The sequence below is a fragment of the Microcaecilia unicolor genome, chromosome 7 (genome assembly GCF_901765095.1).
Source record: "Microcaecilia unicolor chromosome 7, aMicUni1.1, whole genome shotgun sequence".
Taxonomy (NCBI): domain Eukaryota; kingdom Metazoa; phylum Chordata; class Amphibia; order Gymnophiona; family Siphonopidae; genus Microcaecilia; species Microcaecilia unicolor.
Window position 1 is genome coordinate 71,077,225 of NC_044037.1, and position 21,632 is coordinate 71,098,856.

A 21,632-nucleotide genomic window follows, 5' to 3' on the forward strand; every position below is an offset into this window, starting at 1 on the left:
AGCATTCCCAGGGGAAGGGTTTTCACTTTAGCTTTTGAAAATATAGTAACATAGTAAATGACGGCAGATAAAGACCTGAACAGTCCATCCAGTCTGCCCAACAAGATAAACTCATTTTACATGGTATGTAATACTTTATATGTATATCAGAGTTTGATTTGTCCCTGCCTTTCTCAGGGCACAGACCGTAGAAGCCTGCCCTGCACCGGTTTTATCCTCCAAATACCGGCGTTGCCACCCAATGTCCGCTAAGATTCCATAGATCCATTCCTTCTAAACAGGATTCCTTTGTGTTTATCCCATGCATGTTTGAATTCCATTACCGTTTTCATCTCCACCACCTCCCGCGGGAGGGCATTCGACGTATCCACCACCCTCTCTGTGAAAAAATACTTCCTGACATTACTCCTGAGTTTGCCCCTCTTCAACCGCAATTCATGTCCTCTAGTTCTACCACCTTCCCGTCTCTGGAAAAGGTTCATGTTCAGATTAATACCTTTCAAATATTTGAACGTCTGTATCATGTCACCCCTGTTTCTCCTTTCTTCCAAGGTATACATGTTCAGGTCGGCAAGTCTCTCCTCATACGGTTTGAAAGTCTATTGCCAAATAAAGTGTGCCAAATGGCAGGTATAAATAAATGCATGCTCAGTTTTTCTTGGGTAATTTTCAAAAAAAAAGTACCAACTTCACTAATGCAAAAAGTTATGATATTATCCTATAAATGACCCAATAAAAAATGTGTGAAACAAAAGGCAGGTCTGGCTCCCTGTGAGGGGCATAATCGAACGGGAACGCCTATCTCCATGGGCGTCTATGTCCGAAAACTGGTACGTGAAGAGGCGGGACAGACCCAATTTTTGAAAAAATGGACGTTTGTTTTTTTAGCGATAATGGAAACTAAAAACGCCCAGCTCAAAAACGTCCTAATCCGAGCCATTTGGTCATGGGAGGGGCCAGAATTCATAGTACACTGGCCCCCCTGATATGCCAGGACACCAACTGGACACCCTAGAGGTCAGTGCGGTGGACTTCAGAAAAAGCTCCCACATGCATAGCTCCCTTACCACGGGTGCTGAGCTCCCAACCCCCCACCCCCAAAACCCACTACCCACAAATGTACAACACTACCATAGCTCTTAGGGGTGAAGGGGGCACCTACATGTGGGTACAGTGGGTTTTGTAGACCTCCCATTTACCAGCACAAGTGTTACAGGTAGGGGGGGGATGGGCCTGGGTCCACCTGGCTGAAGTGCACTGCGGTACCCACTAAAAGTGCTCCAGGGACCTGCATACACGCAGGCCTCTAGGACTTGTTGCTGCTATATAACATTGGCACACCAGTTGACACCTGAAGACTAATCTCTCCGAAAACGTCCTTTATTGGAATAAGCACGCTTACTCACAGTTAATTGCAGATCAGAGGTTGTGCCCCACTGGCAACGAGTCTCCCTTGTACTAAGATGAGCAGTAGGTTAGAGCTTGCAGAATGCTGTACAATGCCCTCTTTCAGCCATATTCAAGGTAAGAACTAAGTTCTGTAATGTGGCTAACACGTGAAAGGGATCTAAAACTGGCTTACAAAAATGGCCACTACCTCATGGACTACCGGAACACAACAGGGCACACTTTGACCCAGTAAGCAGAGGGAAAAGCACCATGGGAGTAGAGCCTACCAACTACCAACATCGTAAGCATTTGCCACAAGCTAGTGGAATCACGGAGCCCAATACCCTACACCCACCACAATGCATTGCTGATGTGACTCTGCAGTGCGCATAACAGAAAAGGTGTCACACTCACCCGAGAGCCACATCAGAACCAGGGAAAGGCTGTCACAGGCTAGAACACATTCTGCTGTCATGGAGGTGGGTACGGCATTTGAGGCTGGCATAGAGGCTGGGAAAAAAAAGTTTTTAAAGTGGGTTATTTTTTTGATGGGAAGGGGTTAGTGACCACTGGGGGAGTCAGGGGAGGTGATCCCCGATTCCCTCCGGTGGTCATCTGGTCAGTTGGGGCACTTTTTTGGGACTTGTTCGTGAAAAAAAGGGTCCAAAAAAAGTGACCCAAAATCGCGGTAAAAACGCCTTTTGTTTTTCGATTATCAGCTAAAGATGCCCATCTCTCCTCGGCCGATAACCACGCCCCAGTTCCCCCTTCACCACGCCTCCGACACGCCCCCGTCAACTTTACCCGTTTCCGCGACGGATTGCAGTTGGAAACGCCCAAAATCGGCTTTCGATTATACCGATTTGGGCGCCCATGGGAGAAAGACGCCCATCTCCCGATTTGGGTCGCAATATAGGTGTTTTTCTCTTTCGATTATAAGCAGGTGTGTCATCTTTCAGAAAATGGGGTGTTTGGAAGCTTCAGATCTATTCATGTACCCAATGATCATCCAAGGTTCTTTGCAGAGCAGAAAGAGCCTATGCACTAAATGGTGTTGAACGTATACCAAGACTATAAGTACAGCCTCCAGTTTAATGCAGCAGCATAAGGGTAGATTGAACAGCAAAAGTTACAAAATTCTGCAGTAAGGTTTCTGAAATCCTGCCAAAAAAGCGAAAAAAAACCAACACTCAGTCCTCAGTCAGAAGACAGAGCTGGGGAAAAAAAAAAAAAACTGTATGTATGGTAAAAAGTCTTTAATAATGTTTAGTTTTATTTGCTGGGACAAAAGTCACCTGCCTGACAAGGCCATCAGGGCATATGATGTTCCCTTAATAGGGAGTCTAAAATGTAACTGCCAATATTTCAAACATCCAGCAATAAGATCTAGTCAGTTCCTTTCAAAGAATCTATTGAGCAAATGGGCATTCCCATGTGGCTCACACATTTGTTTTAGTAATTTTAGATGGCCCACTTTGGGGATGAAGGGGGGAATAAGAAATGGAGGACGGGAAGAAAAGGAAAGGAGAGATAAGAAAGGAAGATCTAGCACTGGGAGAGGAAGCAGATAACTACTACTACTATCATTTCTATAGCGATATTAGATGTACGCAGCACTGTACACTTGAAAACAAAGAGGCAGGCCCTGCTCAACAGAGCTTACAATCTAATCAGGACAAACAGGACAAATAAGGGATAAGGGAATTACTAAGGTGGGAATGATAAAACAGCCATGGGTACTGAACAAGGGAATAGGGTTTAGGAGTTAAAAACAGCATCAAAAAGGTGGGCTTTTAGCAAAGATTTTAAGATGGCCAGAAATGCAGCTTGATGTACTGGCTCAGGAAGTCTATTTTGGAACAGAGTCTGGAGTTAGAAGTGGAGGAGAAGTGTACAGATAAGAGGTGGTTTGGGAAATGATGGGGAAGGGGAAATATTTTTCACACTCCTTCCCCACGTGGCGCAGATGCTTTCTCTCACACCAATTCATCACCTGCCAATTTGTCAACAATCGGCCTCCCCCTCTTACTGCTGATGTTCAACTACTGCCCCGTCTCCCCCTGTTTGTCTTTCGGGGGTCTACAAAATAAGAAGGCAAGGAAATGTGTCTTAATGTGCTGCTCCTCCTCTGCTGCCCAGAGACTTTCTTCCTGTGGCACATGGCAAAGTATGAGTCAGTCCTGGTCACCAGCAGTGACATGAGACAATAACATTCTTCTCACAGGTGACACCATCTGTACAGGGAGAAAGGAGGACCATAAGAGCATTCACATACTTGGCCAGTCCCTGCTCCTCATTCCTTGATTTCCTGTGACAATTTTTGGCAAGGGTTGAATTCTGCAGCTCTTATTGTGGTCTCAAAATGGGAGATGAGGGGCTGTAAGGATCTATTAAATATTTTGTAACCTTGCCTATCAAATCTTGTTTACTTTATGTGTTCATTTACAGTAAATTTGTATTCCAGTGAAGAAAAATTATGTAAAGCAGAAATAAATCCAAATGACTAAGTACTGGGATGGGAATTTTATGCTCTGATGGGCTGAATGCTTCAAGTTTGATTTTCTTTTTCTTTAAATGATTAAGACATGCACATTTCCCAGGTACTCTCAATTAAATGAGTAACAAACAGTGGGCTATGTTTTTCCCCTCTCAGGGTCAAACACCATCTTATGATAAAATCAGTCAAAATCTGTGATTGTTTGAGCCTTTGAAATGGTCTTAGTAGCAATGACCTTGAGACCAGACTGTTTTTCATCTCAGACACTCGGCTCCTCTCTAGTCTAAACTAGTCTGAAATGCCTTTGTCTCAACAGAATACATACATAATTGTAGATCAAAATACATCAGGGATGTACCATCTCCCTTTATACCCCCTACACCCACTCACTGTCTCAATTAGCAGGATTTGTGCCAAAATTATAAGGTATGATAACCCAGTACAAGCCTTCACAGTGAAAAGCCTCATCTGGAGATGGGTTAGAGATGTCTGAATGTGAGAAAATAGATCAATAATATTCCAAAACATATACTGGGGGTCATTGCAAAGGTTTGTTTCCATGGATATAAGAAGAAAATGTTTTTTTCATGCAAATAGTTAAGCTCTGGAACTCACTGCTGGAAGATGTGGTAATCAGTTAACATATCTGGGTTTAAAAAGGTTTGGACAAGTTCCTGGAGGAAAAGCCCATAGTCTGCTATTGAGATAGACATGGGGGAAGCCACTGCTTGCCCTGGGTTTGGTAGCTACTACTACTTATTTCTATAGCGCTACTAGACGTACGCAGCTCTGTACACTTGAACATGAAGAGAAAGTCCCTGCTCGGCAGAGCTTACAATCTAATTAGGACAGACAAACAGAACAAACAACATGTAATGTTGCAGCTATGGGTTTCTGCCAGGTACTTGTGACCTGGATTGGCCACTGCTGGAACCAGGAAACTGGGCTAGATGGACCATTGGTCTGACTCAGTATGGCCAGTCTTATATTCTTATGTTCTTATTACATAAGGAAATAGGTAGACAAAGAAAAAAAAGAGCAGTAAAGTGAAACCCCTGGCATAGAAGGGAGAACAAGCTGGAACTACAGAACCCAGGATATACTGAGACAAAGGAACAAATTGTGTTCTGGGGTGTGGTGTCCTGAAGAGAATGGTAAGCTAAGCCTCCAACCACATCTGTGACTCGGAGATTGAAAAAGACTGACTAAGCAGACATGTGGTAGTGGTGAGGGTAGAGATAAAGCAGATGCTCAAGAATGAATGGAACATGACTCACTCCTTGGAAAAGTGCAGTACGTAAAGAGTCAAGTATCGCTGGATAGTTTTCACCAGACATTTTCATTGGTGGCCTTTCAGACTATTTCTCTTGATGAACAGTCTACATTATTGAATTGAAGTTTAGCGAATGTTTATGATACTTTGGCCAGCTGAAGGAGTGGGGTAGGAATGTAGACTAAAACCAAACAGATTGACTAGCAAGATTCTAAGTGTTTGACTGATTTGATTATTCATACCATTTATTTGAAACCCTGGATAATTTATAGTCAGATACTTGACTCCTGAAGTAGGCAATTTTTTTAATGAAACACGGATTGTGTTTCGAGTCTGTAGTATCTGGTTTCTTAATAAATATATATCTCACTACAATCAATCTCTGGAGATCAGTCTATTTGGTTTTGGTCTACATCCCTTCCCTACTCCTCCAGCTGTTCAGCTTTCTCCATAAGGAACTTTTCTTTGGTTTGTTTGGTGTATGATACTTTGGCACCATGCACGGTTATTGATCCTTCCTCTAAGAGTCATAAATCTAATCCATGGTATGATCATTCGCTCTTATTACTGAAATGACAACTCCAATACAAAGGACATCTATGGAGGAAGCACCATTCTACTTCTACCCTGTGTGCATATCAAACTTTAAGAATTTCCACTAAGTCACACCTAAATGTAAATAAAGATGCTACAAATGATAATTTTGGAAAAACAGTGTCTTCCTTCTTAACACATTATCTAAATTTTAAACCTTACTATTTAAAAGTTTATCATCTTTAGTAAGTGTAGTTTGTACACCAGTCACTCTTTTGTATCACCTTCCACCAAATCCAAACGTTGTTCTGTAAGCTTTCACTTTCTGTTATAGAACATTCATTTTGTGTATTAAATCCTTGAATTTGTGAAGACAAAGCAAGGAATTTATGGGTAAAAGAAGACTCAAGTCTCTCCATATCATTCCACATGGTTTCTATTGTTAGACCAAAGGTTTAAAATGAAAAACAGAATTAATTTCACTTTAAATTCGGGGGAAGTTGTCTATGTGTATATCAGTTGCCCTAATGCTGGTCATTCTATTCCCTCAATTTCAGGTTGTGTGGCAGGGCCCACAGAACCCATTATAGAAGGAGAAAGCCCCTCTTGCTCTTGGTCTCCCAATGCCAGCATCTAAGGCGGGATCTGCACCTCTGGGCTCAGGTTGACTTTTGCCTCAAGTGGGACAGTTAGCTGATCTCTCTGCACACCACCCTGTGGCGAGGCTTCCAGCCCAGATGTTCCTGGGACTGCAAGGTGATACATCGGGCCAAAAACAGAAGCCATGGGAAAGACACACTGCTTTGCCCTCCTTTTAGGTACTGTACAATCTAAAATTAAGAGTTAAATGATTGCCAAACAAGACCACATTATACACATTAGGAAAAAGGGGAGAACTCCATTTTATGATAATAAAGTAGGGGATGGGTAAAAATAAAAGGTATTCTGCACTGCCTTCCAGTTCTGCAGCAACCTTACCAGGCTTCAGAATTGGGAATGTCTCAAGTAATTTGGCAGGGAATTCCAAAGTTCTGGGGCCCATACCAAAACAATAGCATGCCTGTATGTGTTCATGATTAATCTCTCTGTAAGAAGGAACGCTAAAGTTGAAGAAGTTGTGCAGATTTAAGGGCTATAGGGGACTAAATATCATGGGGTATAGGGGACTAAATATCATACTAGATACAATGGTTCATTAGAAGTACGAATTTTGAATACCAAAACCAATAATTTATATGTAAAATGATAATGGGCAACCAGTGAGATTTTTTAAGATAGGGTGTGATACGAACTAACTTTTTGAGTCCATTGATGAGTTTTATAGCCATATTTTGAATAATTTATAGTCTTTGACAATCTTTTCTCTTATGTCCACGTAGTAATCCAACAGACTGATAACCAGAAAATGTATTAGTATGGTAACAGCTCGAAGATAAATTAGTGATCATATGGATCTAATTAGACCGTGCTTATAGAAGCGAGTTACCATTCAGCATTTCCTCTTGAGTGCCATCTTACCCCCACCTCGTCCTAGAGGGCTCATAATCAAAGTTTTATATGTAAAGCAATTTGTTGCCCAAGATCACAAGAGCGTCGATAAGCGCAGGATTTTAACCCAGGCTTTCCTAGTTCTAAGCCTACAGCTCTCCATCTTGGTGTAGTACAAGACTCATCAATTAAAGCCATGTAGTTGATAACTTGGACCATCTCTTTTAGGCAAGGGGCTAACTTTATGGTCTATTGCCTGGTTGTAGTTTCTGTAGGTTATTCAGAAGTTATCAAGAAGGCCTCAAAGTGATCCTCAGGTCCCTCTTAGTCATCAGTGCATGAAAGCAAAAGTATTATATGTGCAATTTTTGCATGAATGAAATAGACATATTTCAGTACACTGCTGTAAGATCTTCATGAATGCTAAACTGATATTTTGATACTTTACTACATTACTGTTAAAATAAGAAGTGAAGTTTTACTATGCTTATGAATCACAATAATATATTTTAATTTTTTTTCTTAATTAAGCATCAAGTACACATGCAATGCTTTTGCTTTCAGACACCGATATCCATACTTTGGAAAGTTCTAACCCTCTTCTCTCTTTCCATGGTATCCTATGTGGGGTACTACGTAGCTCTTCTATCCATTATTGCTGGTAGTTGGCCAGTCATTTGACTCTGGGCCTTCAAATGCTAAAAGAGTTGCTGCTACTTAGCCAGTCATATGAATAGCTCCTCCAACTCTGTCCTGGATGCATCCTCCCTGAACCAAAAATGAAGAGCACCCTCCTCATGAGTTTGGCTGCTAAGTTTCTGCTGCCTCCTTTATTGGTATATAATATACATAAAATTAATATTCTGTTAGTCAACGGTCAAGAGTCAAGGATTTGATATACCGCCTTTCTGTGGGTACAACCAAAGTAGTTTACATATACTATATGCAGGTACTTTTTCTGTCCCTAGTGGGCTCACAATCTAAGTCTGTACCTGGGGCAATGGAGGGTTGAGTGACTTGCCAAGGGTCACAAGGAAATGCAGTGCGAATTAGACTACTCCTCTACTCTTATTGTAAGCTTTGTTTTGGAACCGGATCATAATTGGGTATTGAAACACTTTTTCAGTCACAGAGATTATCTATTTCATAATTGCAAGGTTAGAGTACATCCAGATGTGGCTACAGCTACACAAAAAAAGAAGGCAACAATTTTTGAAGTTGAGACCGCATGTTCTTCAGATTGAGCGACTTTTTTGGTTAAATTTTCCTTGCAAGTGTGTGGTGAAGCTTAATTCTGTGAAATGTGTATATTTTGATCCTGAACATTTGCTTGCTTTCTTGAAATCTAAATCTGTTGGTTCACCAGCTCCTATGCCACAGATACCTTCTACATTTACACCATGATTTAATTAGACTGGTTCGTTTTGAGGCTCATTTTCAAAGCACATAGACTTATGTTTTGAAAATATGCACCTTTATCTTTTTCCTCAGGTTTAAAAGCTCTTTGCTTTAGCTTTTACTTGAACTGTGCATTGACCCCACTTCCTTATTCTGGTCTAGTAGGATAGAGCATCAAAGTGGTTTGTTTTCCTATTGATATTTTCTTCATTTTATGATTTTTTTTTTAGATTTTGCTCTATTCTTTCCGTAACAAGAATTTCTTGGATGTAAATTTCAAATCCCTATAAATAAAAGCTCACCTTAAACTCATATTGTTCAGAAATCAAATCTACAATCCAAATCCAAAAATGGTCCTAGAAAGCAATATCAAAATGATTTCTGGGCGTGGAGTTTTCCTTGGAAGTTTGGCGTAGGATATGAGCCGGAGTAGCCTAATGGTTAAGTGCAATGAGCTGAGATCTGGTGAATGGGGTTTGATTCCCACTACAGCTCCTTGTGTCCCTGGGCAAGTCACTTAAGGGTCCTTTTACAAAGACGCTCTAGCGTTTTTAGTGCATGCTAAGAATAAGCACACACTAAAATTAGAGACGCCCATATATTTCTATGGATGTCTCTAGCATTTAGCGCACAATAATCATTAGCACATACTAAAAACGCTTGAACGCCTTTGAAAAAGGACCCATCAATCCTCCATTGCCCCAGCGACAAAAAACAAGTTAGATTGTGAGCCCATCAAGGACAGCAAAAGTACCTGCATATGTGTACAGTACTGCATATGTCTAGTAGCGCTATAGAAATGATAAGTAGTAGTAGTAGTCAGCAGAAGGACCTGTCTCAGTGACCAAGAACATGCTACTCCAAGAGTTCTCAGCCACCACACCCTATAAAATTATGTAGTGGATCAGGTTGCAAGAAGCTTTATCAATGATAGAAGCCACATCTTCTCCAGAGCAGTACTTAACTGCCAAGAGAAGAAGAAGGCTATAAGGGAAACAGGGTACAGAAGGGAAAGATACACCTTAAGGAAACTATAAGCCTTTAGACCAAAAAATGCTCCAGTATGAAAGAAAGGAATTCCCAAAAATGATAGGGGAAAGAACAACTAATCCACAGAACTAGGCCCTGAACACTTGGAAGTAGGAGTGAGCAGTATACGTAATTTTCATGCAATTAGGTGGCACATTTCAAATGAAAACCCATGACCTGACCATGCCCCTCCCATAGCCATGCCCCCCTTTTCTGAGATCGGCACAGTCTGATTTACGCGCACTTGACAGAATACACTTAGCGAGTTATGCACGTAAATCCTAATTAGTCCCAATTAGTACCAATTATTGCTTAACATCCAATGATCAGCACCGATTGGCTTGTTAATCAATTAAGTTATGCGCACAAATTGGCTACACGTGCTGATTTGCACACAAAACTTTAGTTGCCATTTATGGAATCTGGGGGAAAATGTCTCCTGCAATGTACAGAGATTACTTTCACTTTTGGATAACAACCGCACAAACTCATAGAATCTTCAATCGTACTTCTTACAGGACTGTTCTAAGAAGCAATGATATTGATTGAGGTTATCATGATTTTGGACCAATTATCAAAATCTCAGGTGGGAGGAGGAGGTTAAATGAGTGGGCACAAGGTTGAAGGGTCACCTAGGATGCTTGATACACTAGAACAGGGGTAGGCAACTCCGGTCCTCGAGAGCCGCAGGCAGGTCAGGTTTTCAGGATATCCACAATGAATATGCAGGAGATAGATTTGCATACCATGGAGGCAGTGCTTGCAAATCTATCTCCTGCATATTCATTGTGGATATCCTGAAAACCTGACCTGCCTGCGGCTCTCGAGGACCAGAGTTGCCTACCCCTGCACTAGAATATAATCACCTCACAAAAAGATCAGATAAAATAGTCAGATAAGTGAACAACTAATACACAATAGGTATGTGCACAGGACAAAGATTTTCCATTTTGTTTGATCTTTTTCTCCCAATTGTTAGACTTTATTTGGTTTATTTCACATTAATTTTAATACATTTTTTAATGCATATTCCAACTTTTTAATGTCAACATGAGTGAATTCAGAGTTAAAATCCACAAGGATATTCCACTACTTCCCTGATACAGCATGATGCAAAATACTGCCAGTATCTGTTAAAGTAGTGGAAGATTTTTTTAATATAACAGAGTTGAGATAATATGGAAAAGTTCATACAAAGTAATTTTAAAAGTTTTTGCATGTCTCAGTTTTTGAAATATAGCACTTATGAAGATCACAAGGAGGGGCTTAATCGAACGGGGTGCCCAAGTTTTGCTGAGGGCGTCCTCGCAGGATGTCCCTGCGAAGGGGCGGGGAAACCCGTATTAATCGAAACAAGATGGGCGTCCATCTTTCATTTCGATAATACAGTCAGGGACGCCCAGATCTCAACATTTAGGTTGACCTTAGAGATGGTCATCCCCGGTTTTCAGCAATAATGGAAACTGAGGACGCCCATCTCAGAAACGACCAAATCCAAGCCATTTGGTCATGGGAGGAGCCAGCATTCTTAGTGCACTGGTCCCCTGACATGCCAGGACACCAACCAGGCACCCTAGGGGGGTACTGCAGTGGACTTCAGTAATTGCTCCCAGGTGCATAGCTCCCTTACCTTGGGTCCTGAGCCCCCCAAAATCCACTCCCCACAACTGTACAACACTACCATAGCCCTAAGGGGTGAAGGGGGGCAGCTACATGTGGGTTCAGTGGGTTTCGGGTGGGTTTTGGAGGGCTCGCTGTTTCCTCCACAAACGTAACAGGTAGGGGGGGTATGGGCCTGGGTCACCTGTCTGACGTGCACTGCAGCACCCACTAAAACTGCTCCAGGGACCTACATACTGCTGTCAGGGAGTTGGGTATGACATTGAGGCTGGCAAAAAAATATTTTTAAATTTTTTTTTTAGGGTGGGAGGGGGTTGGTGACCACTGGGGGAGTAAAGGGAGGTCATCCCTGATTCCCTCCGGTGGTCATCTGGTCAGTTCGGGCACCTTTTTGAGGCTTGGTCGCAAGAAAAAAATGGACCAAGTCGGACAAGTGCTTGTCAGGGACGCCCTTCTTTTGTCCATTATCGGCCGAGGACGCACATGTGTTAAGCACGCCCCAGTCCCACCTTCGCTATGCTTCCGACATGCCCCCGTGAACTTTGGTCGTCCCTGTGACGGAAAGCAGTTGAGGCCGCCCAAAATCGGCTTTCGATTATGCCGATTTGGGCGACCCTGGGAGAAGGACGCCCATCTCCCAATTTGTGTCGAAAGATGGGCGCCCTTCTCTTTCGAAAATAAGCCTGAAGGTGATTTTATGACCAATAAGATTAATAAAAGACAGCACTTCAAAACATTCTATATATAAGTAACACATGAGGGCATTCTATACATATATATTTTGAATCATCAAGAGTTTTCTAGCCTTTCAAAACCCTTCTCAGACTATTAGGCTGTAATATTCTTCATTGATCCTTTTTCCTTTTAAACATTCTTTTAGCTTTAAATTCAAAATAATTCAACTTATCCTGTGCAGATTCACTTTCAAAAGGAAAGCTGTGAATTCATATTTCGCTCAACCGGCTGTTTCAAGGGAATTCCCCCTTCAACTTCAATTTGCAATGCTATAATTATAGGAGTCACATCTCTTCTATCAAGGTGACCAAGTTAAAAGGGTAATTCCCTTGAAACAGCTTGCTGGGCAAAATATGAATTCATGTTGGGTTCCTGCTTTTTGCCACAGCTTTCTTTAGAAAGTGAATCTGCACAAGATAAGTTGAATTCTTTTTAAAAGTATAAAGGAAAAAGGATCAATAAAGAATATTATAGCCTAATCCTCTGAGTAGTTTTGAAAGGCTAAATTACTCTGATGATCCTATATATGTACAAAGTATGATCTCAAGTGCTACTTATATATAAAATGTTTTTGAAGTGCTATCTGAAATTGAATGTGGGTATAGGCATTATTCATTAAAAGATATATTTTGACCCCATTCTGAATTTTCAATTTTGCCAGCGTAATTACAATGACATTAATAAGCATTGATAAATACCCTGACATCAGAGTTTAAGCCATGAAGCTCCGAGGTCTTTCCTCCTTAAAAACAGTTATGTATGCTGTTTTATATATGATTAGTATAATAAATAGATTCAGTGAACTCTTGAAATGGTTAGCTTTCATTAATACAAGTTCATTGCCATTACTTATCTACATTGTATATCCAATGATGGTTTATAACTCTTTGCAGGGTATCTTTAGATTAGAAATAAAGGCCTCCCTATTTAGCCAATTGTCAGATGTAGTAATCCTTATAAGTTTTCAATATTAGGATTGCACTTTAAATCAAATAATATAAATGAGAAATTCTATAAGATCTGTCCACAACTAAAGAACCTAAAATTATTTAGGTATGGGACCTAAAGTGACTGACTAGGTTAAAAACCGGTTAAATGGAAGGAGACAAAGGGTAGTGGTAAAGGGAGCTTGTTCCAAAGAAAAGGATGTTATCAGTGGTGTACCACGGGAATTGGTCCTTGGGCTGGTCTCTAATATATTTGTGAGTGATATTGCAGAAAGATTGTCTGGTAAGGTTTATCTCTTTACTGATGATACTAAACTCTGTAATACGGTGGCCAGCCTGAAAGGTGTGGATAGCATGAGAAAGGATCTAGCGAAGCTTGAAGAATGGTCCAATAATTGGCAACTAAGATTTAATGCTAAAAAATGCAGGGTCATGTACTTGGGTTACAAAAATCAAAGGGAACGGTACAATATAGGGGGTGAAGTGCTTCTGTGTAAGAAAGAAGAGCGGGACTGTGTCTGATGAATTTAAGGTTGCCAAACAGGTAGAAAAGGCAACGGTCAAAGCCAGAAGGATGCTTGGGTGTAGGGTTACCATATGGCTCCAGAAAAAGGAAGACACACTGATCCAGTCCAGGTTTTGCTTCCATTGAAAGCAATGGAAGTAAAACCCAGACTGGTTCAACCTGTCCTCCTTTTTCTGGAGCCATATGGTAACCCTACTTGGGTGCATAAGGAGAGGAATGACCAGCAGGAAAAATGAGGTCATAGTGCCCTTGTATAAGTCTCTGGTGAGGCCCGATTTGGAATAATTTTGTGCAATTCTGGAGGCCGCACCTATGAAAGTATATAAACAGGATGGAGTGGGTCCAGGGTGCAGCTACAAAACTGGTCAGTGGTCTCGGCCATAAAACATATAGAGATAGGTTTATGAACCTCAACATGTATACACTGGAAGAGAGGCGGGAGAGAGGGGACATGATAGAGATGTTTAAGTATCACAGTGGCATTAAAGTAGAGGAGGCAAGCCTTTTTCAAATGAAGGAAAACTCTGGAATGAAAAGGCATAGGATGAAGTTACGAGGAAATAAGCTTAGGGGTAATCTAAGAAAATATTCTTTCACAGAAAGGGTGGTAGATGTGTGGAATGGTCTCTCAGTGGAGGCTGTGGAGACTATGTCAGAATTTAAGAAAGTGTGGGACAGGCATGTAGGATCTCTTAGGAAAAGGAGGAGTTAGTGGTTACTGAGGTTGAGCACAGACTGGATGAGCCATTTGGCCCTTATCTGTCGTCATGTTTCTATTTACTGACAAATTTGAATTTCCCAAGCCATTAGAATAATATCCTTAATGTCTGTTCATTCGATTTAATGGTACTAATTGAGGCCACCAATGGGTTTAATTTGGCTGTTAAAAAGAACTGGATGAGGGGTTGGAAGCAGTTGAATAGAACAGTACTACTGAATCTTTGGATACACACATGGAAGATGTAGACAACACCATTAAAGAGTTTACGGCTGAATTATGAAGACAGAAATCATTTAAATTTCAGCATGATGAAATAATTACCAGTACATTAAAAAAAGGATTCATCCATATGTAAATATAACCTAATAAAAAAAAATCTGACAGCCAAGAGAGTGTCAGGGACAGACGTATTGTGCAGAGTTCTTTTGGTTTTCTCTTGCATCTGTCTATGCTGGCTGGGTTACTACTGGCTCAGGGTAGAGGAAGGTGAAAATGAGGGTATATCTTTCAGTTTCAAAGGATCCTCCCCAGGTTGCTTAAGGGACATTGGAGAAATGTGGAATTTCATCACAACTGGAGGCTGTTGTGACTTTGGTCTGCCTTGGAGAGTCTTCTGTGGAGCAGAACAAGGCATCTTTTAGCCCTGGTACAAGAGCAGCACCCTTGTGGTTTCACCAGTGGGAAAGTCAACAAACTGTCTGGGCTGCTGTGCTGTGGAGCTGAAGCTGCAATGGAAGGGTCCTCGGTGGCAGTTTCTTCTCTGATTGATCAGGAAAAGATGTTAGCAGAAGTAGCCTGAGAAGTTATTGATTTGGATATGACTTTGAGTGAGACCAAACAGTATGCCTCTGGAGGAATGGAGGGTGATACTGTCAGACCTACTGTTGTGACACTTCAGTCACTTTGGGATGCATCCCAAACAGTAGACACCTCTCTAAAAATGGCAACCTTGAAATTTTCTGATGAATTTGATTCAATCTGTATACTGTTGAGTGGTCAGGAACAAGCCAACTGGGTCAATAAGGATCCAGGCTGGAGCAAGTGGAGCTACAGATAGCAGATATTAAAAGCTGTAATGCGACCCAAGGTAGGAACAACAAGATTTTTGAAATTTTCCAGGTCTTCATTGGCGTCTCCAGTAGAGAAGATTTGGAGATGTGCTTGGAAAGTGTTAAAGGTTTTCTATTTACAGGACCATTTAACTGTGTGCATAAAGAACACAATCTTAATTGAGAGAGTCCAGTCTGATTATTTGAACTTGACTAAGTTTTCATAGAGCTCTTTGGAGCCTGTCATTGGAAGATCAACCATCTTGGTTACTTTTGTGCTGGAACCAGACCATAGAGTTGCCAACTATTCATCTGTCTTTTGCAATTTGCCGGGTGCAGACCATAGAAGTCTGTCCTCTATTGGCCTTAGTTCTCCCAGTACTGGAGTTGCAAAATCTTCATTTGTCCTTTGCCATTTGTGGGACACACTGTTCTTAGCTCATAGTTCAGATACCTGAATGAGCTTTTTCTTGGGTTCATTTTGAAATTTTCTTGTTGCTGTTTTAGTTATGAGTGGAAAAAGTTTATTTTTTTGATACAAGACAGCTCTTACATTTTATAAATGCAAGGGAGGAGCCTGAAGTTTTAGGGTTGACAAACAAACCAGTGCATAACCAGCTGTCCTAACATCCTCTATATCTGTTGTTAATTCATGTGTGGTCTAATATGACTGTGTATTTCTTGGTGTTTATTTTTCCCTTGTATATTTTGAATTCAAATGTTTCATTAAGATCTCTTGTGTGTATAATTAGTAAAATTTAACAAAAAAAATATATACAAAAGTTACCTTTTATTCATCTACTGATTGTTTCTCTGGACCTGAAGACTCTACTGATAGTATCACCAGTGTCACCACTGATTGTTTTTTTTTCCAGAATGTCTGAACAGCTGACCACAAAGGAACAGATGGCAGAAAACTGCAGATCACTATAAAATTACCAATAATGGCATCCAAACACAACTTCACAGGAAACAGTGAATTTATCAGAGAGCATCATTACACTTTTATCTAGAGAGTTATCATGTATTTTCACATAGAAACATGATAGCTTCCAGTTAAAAATAAACACTGAGAATTTAGTAGGAAATTTCAATGTAAAGCACATTTTCAACAACATCCATGTGCTTCAGATAATCTAGTGGTTTGCCCAACTCAGATTCAACTATAAGTAAGTTGGAAGAAAACCAGAAGAATAAAAGCTTTTTGTTTCTACAATACAACAAAAGTAGAGTATTTAGCATTGAAAATCTTATGAGTAACAAAGTTTGTTATTGACAACTGCCAAAGGCAGTGGTGGTATAAAGGCGTATTTTCAAAGCACTTACTAAGTTACACAGAAACCTATGGAACTTTGTATGTCTAAGGGGTATGTTTACTAAGGTGCGCTACAGGCACGTTAAACACTAGCGTTTAATGTGCTTTAACTTTAAAGGTGCATTAAAAACGCTAACACACCTTAATAATCATAACTCTAAGTGCTTTAAAAATGAGCCCCATAGTCAAGTACAGTATGTTTCAAAAACAGACAACTTTTAGATTCACAAAATTATCATATACTGAATACAGGCTCTACACCCAAGTTAATGTTTAAAAAAATTAAATATTGGATGAATCTATCACCACTAAAGAACACTTTTTTGAATTCTAAATTTCCTGTTTTGATAATACTTTGCTAGATTCATAAGACATTAGAAAATCCTCTGGGTCATCCAATAGTTTCATCATGCGGCTCTTTGTCAGAATATTGTGTTCAATTCTGGTCACCACATCTCAAAAAAGATATAGTGGAATTAGAAAGGTACAGAGAAAGGAAACAAAAATGATAAAGGGGATGGGACGACTTCCCTATGAGGAAAGGCTGAAGCGTCTAGGGCTCTTCAACTTGTAGAAGAGATGGCTGAGGGGAGATATGATAAGTCTATAAAATAATGAGTGGAATGGAACGGGTAGACGTGAATCATTTGTTTACTCTTTCCAAAAATACTAGGATTAGGGGGCACGCAACGAAGCTATAAAACAGAAAATTTAAAACAAATAGGAGAAAAGCTTTCTTCACTCAACGTGTAATTAAACTCTGGAATTTGTTGCTAGAGAATGTAGTAAAAGTAGTTAGCTTAGTGGAGTTTAAAAAAGGTTTGGATGGCTTCCTAAAGGAAACGTCCATAGACCATTATTAAAATGGACTTGGGGAAAATCCACTGCTTATTTCTAGGATAAGCAGCATAAAATGTATTGCACTTTTTTGGGATCTTGCCAGGTACATGTGAATGGGATTGGACGCTGTTAGAAACAGGATGCTGGGCTTGATGGACCTTCGGTCTGTCCCATTATGGCAATACTTATGTACATATGTTGATAATTTTTGCAAGATTTAGTTTTCAGGATTTCTTCATATATTTGACATTTCTCTCTCTATTTTTTTTCTTCGGATACGTTTCCAACAGTCACAAATAGGAAACATGAAATGAGAAACTCTTGTTTGGGATATGCTTGAATATAAAGCACTGACATCGATAACCTAAATTTATTTATGGCCCAGTTTGAAAGGGAGTAGATACAATACACTCATTTTAAAGACCAAATTTTGGCTTGGCATAGGTATATAGATGGTACTTTTTCCTGTAGCTAGAAGATGAATCTAGCCTTATTTGTTTTCATGCATGGCTTAATAGTTGTCACGAGCAGATTCAATTCACAATGCAATATTCTGAGAATTAAATTGCTTCCCTAGATTTATGATTAAAGAAGCCAGATAATATAATTGAGATCACAATATATCTTTAAAACAGTGGACCATAATACCATATTAAGTTTTGATAGTTTTAATCCTGAAGTTTTAAAAGAAAGCTTCTTACTCTCTCAATTTCTGAGGTATGCATGCAACTGCACAACCATTAGACAGTATAATCTAAATTTAAAAGATTATCTAATGAAATGCCAGTGGCGTTCCTGGGGGGGGGGGGGGCGGTGGGTGTGGTCCGCCCCGAGTGCACTCCGCTAGGGGGGGTGCCACACGCCTGTCGGCGCCGCTCATTCCGTGCTCCCTCTGCCCCAGAACAGGTTACTTCCTGTTCCGGGGCAGAGGGAGCATGGAACGAGCGAAGCAGACAGGCGCGCGGCACCCCCCCCCCCCCAGCAGGTAAAGATGCACCCGGGGGGGGGGGGGGGGTCATTTCGCCGGGGGGGGGGCGCTGCACCCAGGGGGGGGCCATCGGCGATCCGCCCCGGGTGTCAGCCGCCCTAGGAACGCCACTGTGAAATGCTAGTCACCCATATGAAACAGCAGAGAAGGGTTATAAGAAAGTCCTATTCACGATTCTTTTAAGAACATATACCCTCCTTATTCTATAACCTCACACACAAATTTGCACACGTAGGTTACAGAATAGTAGCAGTTATATGTGCAAGTTGGTTCCCTAATTAGATGCAAATTGCCACTAACCAATAAGGCAATTATTGAGTTAATTGGCACCAATTAGCTCTAATTTGCAGTTATGCACGTTAACTATTCTATAATGTTTGTGCCTAAATTCTATAACACATAACTGCAAGGAGGACAGGGACATGGGAGGGGCACAAGCCTTGCAGAGGCGTACCAAGCAATTATGTGCTAACCTTTTAGAATACCGTCAGCTGTGCGTGTAACTGCCACATTTAGGAGTGAGGATTTAAACCTGCTATACAGCTAGCATTAGTAGCTGCACTTAACGTTACAAACGTAACTGCAGACTTACCTAGTATTGTAAAAATGACAAGTATGTGCTTAATTGCCATTATAGAATTTGCACTTAGGGCTAGATGTATATAGGTCAAATTAGATGCAGCTTCACCCTTCTAAGATCCTCCAAACAGAACAAATAGTCTGCCGATATCCAAAACTCATCAGTTACCTCCAACTACCATAAGAACAGTTTAAAGTAGGTCCAGGCTGTGAAGCTTGTGAAATGCTTTTCTGCAGACCTCCTTTGAAAAACTGCAAAAGTCTTCAACACTGTTTTAACAAATTCCCATCTTATTAAAATATAGCAAGGGCTCCTTACTGGAACAGCCTGGACCTTGGAAATCTTCCAGTTATGCAAATGGTTACCAGGAACACTATCTAAGTTCCTTCAAGACCATTTGCTGAAGTGGCTCAGAGGGGAAAAAAAACATAAGTACGCGGAGAAGCAAATTAACACTCTAACCTCAAGAGAGCATTCAAAAACACAAAACACTGGAATAGAATGACACAGGGCGCGGTCAATATGTCCCCCAAAACAGGCCAGCACCACTACCAGCATCTTCCAAGTACTTACAAGTCAGGCCTTTGAGATTCTCCTGCAAGAAGGCTAAAAAGAGAAAAAGTGGCATGAAAGGGAGAGCTTCTTCATTTGACACAGGAGACTTTGAACATTGTCTATACTGCTGCATAATCTTGCAGATGCCAAAGATGTGGACTTCCTCTATACCTGGTGAGTAGTAACAATATGAGTTGAGCAAGCCATAATCAGTTTACCCAAGCATACCAACCCCCATACAAGAATCCCCCTTTTCTGCAAAATCCTTAGACTCTGTCGTGTTTTGAACCTGATCAAACCCATGTCTCAGAGCCTTCTAGGCCAATCCAGAGCTACCAGAATGGCCAAATCGGGAAGCACTGTAACTTGTTGTAAGACATGACTCAGGGGTGGCCACGGTGGGAAGACTGAGAAGCCCCAGTCCCTCTCAGAGACCACTGTTGATCTAAAGAATCCAGACCAGATTATCTCCACTCTTTTCTAGCTGAGTAACGAGAAAACTTCACATCCTATTCATGACCAATAGGTACATGTCAAGAGTGCTCCACAGGGAATGGATGGGAGAGAACGCCTGTGCCTTCCAGAACATTTGCTCAGGAAGACACTAAATTCACACAATATGAGCTGTTGACAAGCCTGGAAAGTTTGTTTCAGCCCACTTGAATGCAAGAAAGCCTCCTGAGCCACAATTATATTTCCCATGCTTCCCTGCCTATTGGCATATACTATTGTCATGGCATTTGCAAAAAGGTATTCTGACAACCTTCCCTAAAACCAAGAATTTGAAAGACAGTGGGGTGTTACTTAATGGTTTTCATCTCCAACTGAATGACCAACTACTGGCTTCCAACATGGACTAAAGTCCTTGTGGCACTTGACTTCAAAAAAGGGTTTGCCTAACTGGTCAGATTGGCATCTGATGGCACCAAAATCCAGTTGGGCATTTCCATCTCAAGTTATGAGACTTCAACCACCAAGCTGCACTGGCTCTGGCCATCATTCAAGGGAGCCTGCTTTTGTAGTGTGACCCTGTGCTGACTAATGCCAAAGAGGAAGCTTCCGTGTTTATTGGGCATTATTAACTGCCCAAAGTGGTGTAAGCAGATATAGCTCGATATAAAACTTACACTTTTTTTTAATAGTATAAATAATAATTAAATGACCAAATATAAGCATGAATACAAATCAATGAGGTAAGTTTGGAGATGGTAAATTGAATCCTAGTAATAAAACTAACATGAAACATAATCAGGAATAAACATTTAACAGCACTGTAAAACAATCAATCATTCAACAGAAATAATAAATGTCATCAGAATCCAAATGATGTGTGCTTGCAACTGCAGAACCAAACTCATCACTGCCACCATGGAACCTAATACTTGCACATAGCTCTGTGCACCTATTGCTCTCTTCACCAAAACGCGATGTCACTTTATTTGAGAACTTGTATAATCTGTATCCAAGCGCTAACACCTTCCGAATGTTGCAGCTGGTTTTAAAATACTCCGGTCTGAGAGGGTTGTAACCTGTTCATGGTAAAGTTGATGGATCTAAACATTGTCCTGTATTACCTGACCCAAGGCGTGGCCATTCAATTTTCTGACAATCTTGATCTAGTGAGCCAGTCATCCAGATATGGGTACACTACGACGCCTTCTTTTCAAAGTGCTGTGGTCACAACCACTCATTACAAGACATTTCAAGTATTGCGGATAGAAAGCAATGCCTGGAACTGATAACCTGGCATAGAGAACATCAAATCTCTTTTGTTCCTTCTAACTTGGGGATTTGAAGGTAAACTCCTTTGCATCCAAGGATGCTAAAAGTTCTCCTTGCTGCATCACAAGTCACCAAGCATAAGGACTCCAGATGCAGAGCTCTCTTGGCTGGAATCAGGCCAGGAGAAACAAAAGCGCTAGCAATATAGTGAGAAGTCACACAGCTTTGTTGTACCATGATGAGAAACACTGGACACATTGCACACATGCATATATGTATCAACATTCCCCCTATGCACTATTCTTTAAGGGCGTACTCAAGCAGTATAACACCTAAATCTAAAGGGAGAGGCGTATACAGTTGCTAAACACGGGCAGGCTGTCACTTACAGCTCACCATACAGCCCTGCTCCTTTTGGGTGCCCCG

General features: G+C 41.0%; 1 protein-coding gene across 2 annotated transcripts in view; it reads right to left on the reverse strand.

Moving 5' to 3' along the window:
• Positions 1-21,632, reverse strand: part of LOC115474223 (mitochondrial fission factor-like) — a 70,131-nt gene that overhangs the window by 32,552 nt on the left and 15,947 nt on the right. The gene's annotated exons all lie outside the window — the stretch shown is intronic.